The sequence below is a fragment of the Melitaea cinxia genome, chromosome 12 (assembly GCF_905220565.1).
Source record: "Melitaea cinxia chromosome 12, ilMelCinx1.1, whole genome shotgun sequence".
Classification (NCBI taxonomy): Eukaryota; Metazoa; Arthropoda; class Insecta; order Lepidoptera; family Nymphalidae; genus Melitaea; species Melitaea cinxia.
Genome location: NC_059405.1, coordinates 6933575 through 6937162, shown reverse-complemented (window position 1 = coordinate 6937162; position 3588 = coordinate 6933575). Strand labels below are relative to the sequence as shown.

Below are 3588 nucleotides of genomic sequence, written 5' to 3'. Positions count from 1 at the left end.
GCCCGGCTAGCTCAGTCGGTAGAGCATGAGACTCTTAATCTCAGGGTCGTGGGTTCGAGCCCCACGTTGGGCGAACATATTTTTTGATAATTTTTTCTTATACATTATTTGTTCATAATTTTTTAATAGATACCATTAGATAACTTTTTTTTATTTAATTGGTACTTAAAAATCGATTCAATAAATTGTGCAGTCTAGACCTGTCAACTATGTAGATAACCTGTACATGGGTACAGGGGGGTCGTCTTTTTAACCGATTTCTAAAAAAGGAGGAGGTTCTCAATTCGGTTCTATTTTTATATGTACCTACCAACATCAGAACTTTTGACTGCAGGGACCAATTTTTATGATTTTTGTTTTAATCGAAAGCTAGGGCGTGATCATGTGGTCCCATTTAAATTTAATTGATATCAAACAAGTACTTTTCGAGCTATATCTAAAAATTCGTATTTACTTAACCAATTTTTCGTTGACCTATGTTATGTTATTCTGCATATCTTTTACTACTCGTCCGATTTTGATAATTCTTGTTTTTTATAAAAAGCTGGTCTTGATTTGAATATAATCTTTGATAAGCGCGTTTACTTGACTAGTTTTTCGTATGTATTAATTGTCGATATAATTGATGTCGGTTTTTTTTTCGTTTGCGACATTTAATTTAAATTATAAGTTTGAACATTACTTTTTTATAATAATAAACAAAAGAGTATATATGCGTGTGTGTGTGTCAAGTACATGGTAGTGTGTGTAATATTTTTTTTTATTGACTTTAAAAATAATATTAGCATTACACCATCTTTATAATATAAACTATTAATGTGCGAAATTTCATACTCTTCCGTCCGCGCAATTTTCGTAAAAATAAGGACAAAGTTTTTACTTCACGTATATATATATATATATATATATATATATATATATATATATATATATATATATATATATATATATTAGACCAACACTCTGGGAGGGAATTAACCCCACAACCCATAAAACAGAAAGCAGAACCACTGCAGACTAAGCTTAAGGCTAGTAAATTTTATACCAGTTCCCACGGTACACGGTCACATACTTGACTCATACGGCGGTGTCGCTCATATCAACAGATTTCTACAGATTTCAACAGTAACAGCGTAGTGCCGAATAGCTCTTACGGTGCTTAAACACCACATAAAAGTCAGATTACTATCAGCGTTGTGGGATTTCGTAATTTTCGCTTTATCTAATACGCTTTCTGTATATAAATAGCGTGATCAACTGAGATCTTTCATGTTCATTGATAAAATATGCGCTTTATGAATTTTTATAATTGTACTTACTTATACAATTCTTTTCGTCAATCTTGTCTATTTTCTGTTACGAAATTCCCATACAAAGTACTACTTATGATACTTATTAACTGAATAATATGTTGCAAAATATTATTACAGCGTTGTAATTTTATAATTAAAGTATCTGTGTCGATAAATACTCGGGAACAAATAATTTTCTGCTATTCATACGAAATCCGTGGTAAAAATAAAAATGTATTTGCTTTCATAATAATGCTACAAAGTATAATTATAAAACATGATTTTGTTTTTAACCGAACTCAAAAAAGGAGGAGGTTACTTAATTTAACCGTATATCCAACCATTATTGATTGATATCAATTTGTGACCGTCAAAAGTTTAAACTATAAATAATTGTATAAGTAATGAATTAAGTTATAATCTTAATGCCATCCGGTACAATCGCCGCGTTACCGTTACGACGGTAGTTCTCAGAACCGCTTGCTTTATTGTACTAAGTATCTCGGTATTATCCTGATCATATTAAAACAAATCCCGCCGTACCTTTTGTACGATACTGTGTTTATATTTTAGGTGGAAAACAGGTATAATAATTCGAAATACGCTCTTTACTTAATCATTAAACTGTATTATCTTAATTTGACTTAGTATTTATTATCACTTACTGTCTACATGTAGATCTCACGGCATCGTTTGTGTTTCCGGACAAGCGTCTGACACACAGCGCCCTCTCTGTTTTCCAGCTGTGTTGAAGGCAATTTTTACGAAATAACCGGCGTCAAAACTTCTTTTCTATTTTTGATTTTTGACTTCATAATATGCGTACGTGTAAAACACATAACTATTCTCGCATCTTCCGATTTGTAAAGGCTAGCGTATAAATAGCTAGATAAGCTTACTACCATTCAAATAAATACCCAACGGTTTTCAATTACGGATGGCGGAGGTAAATCAGGTTTCCAACTCAGGATTATTAACTATTAGATTGCGATAATACTTTATTATTGAAATGGGTAAGTAAATAATACTCTCTGCAGATAACAAGCTGATATCACCGGAGAATATTCAATCACACTTTTTCTTAGTATAACACACAGCTTTCTATCGTTTATTGTAAAAGACTATCGTAAAAAATATATTTAAAAAAAATCTTAGCAAAACATCGGGCGACTCAATCAATTCGCAAGGAAACTCTCAAAGTAAGCATCATAACAAGCGAAAGATTGAAATGAGATGATAAGAAACGAATCAGAAATCTTGCCGAAAATACGCAGGTACCTATTATGAGGCGGTAATTTTTACAAGGGATTCCTCGGTTCGATATGGCGGGCAATCATTACTCGGGCGAAGCGTGCACGGAGTCGACTTTTTGCGAGATCTACGCAGATATCTGTGAGCTTAAATATGCACTGTGGGCTGTAAACGGATCAATGGGCGCACAGGTATTTCGAAATCCATTACATCTCGATTTATTTTGCTCTTGATCGAGCGCCGCACCACAACGTGTTAACGATAGATAGTCTCTTTGAAGTATATTTTTAAGGCTTTCCGCGTTTTTTTTTTGTTCAAATTACTATGCAAATTCCGCGTTGAAACGATTTTCATTTTTTTTCGAGATCTTTATTTTTATAAAAAAAAAACACAACGTTGAAAAATATTCAACATTAAAACTATATTTATTACATAGAACATTCATTTCAACCATTTTACTTGCCTGTTCGATATCATTAATTTATTTTGGAAGATAAAAATAATTTATAATACTCAAGAATTCTATATAAAGATTGTATAAATATTACAGTTAATAAAATATTACAGTTAAAACTGTTTTAAGTTCTTAGTATATTTCACGTTCGCGACTCACTCGACACGAGTGCAAACGTACGTCGTTCCGCGATTGTTAAAGAAAGAACAATTCAGGCTATACAAGATAAAAGCAAAGGCGTGAAATAAATTTATTTGTAACAGGCAACCAATTGGTATTTAATTGGCGCGTCAGAGGAGCGCTGGCCTCCCCGCTGTTGAGAATGGAAATTATGTTGACTCTTTTGAGATGATTTGCCTCTTCTCTTTCAAATTGTTTATATTGTTAAAATAAACTCAACGAAATATTTTTCGTTCATATCAAGTATCATTGTAAACCTTATTTTATAACCATTATGTATTTATATAAAAATAATGTATAGATAGATTCCTTATAAAAATGTATTCAAAACCGAACTTATGATATAATGCTTAGTTCAAGCATTATATCAATTATGAATGGAATTTCGATTTTTAAATTAATCTGATTTAT

General features: G+C 31.9%; 1 non-coding gene across 1 annotated transcript; it reads left to right on the top strand.

Annotated features, from left to right (window-relative positions):
• Positions 1–73, top strand: Trnak-cuu. Its single transcript has one exon. It is a non-coding gene; the product is annotated as a tRNA-Lys (tRNA).
• Positions 74–3588: the final 3515 nt, after the last annotated feature.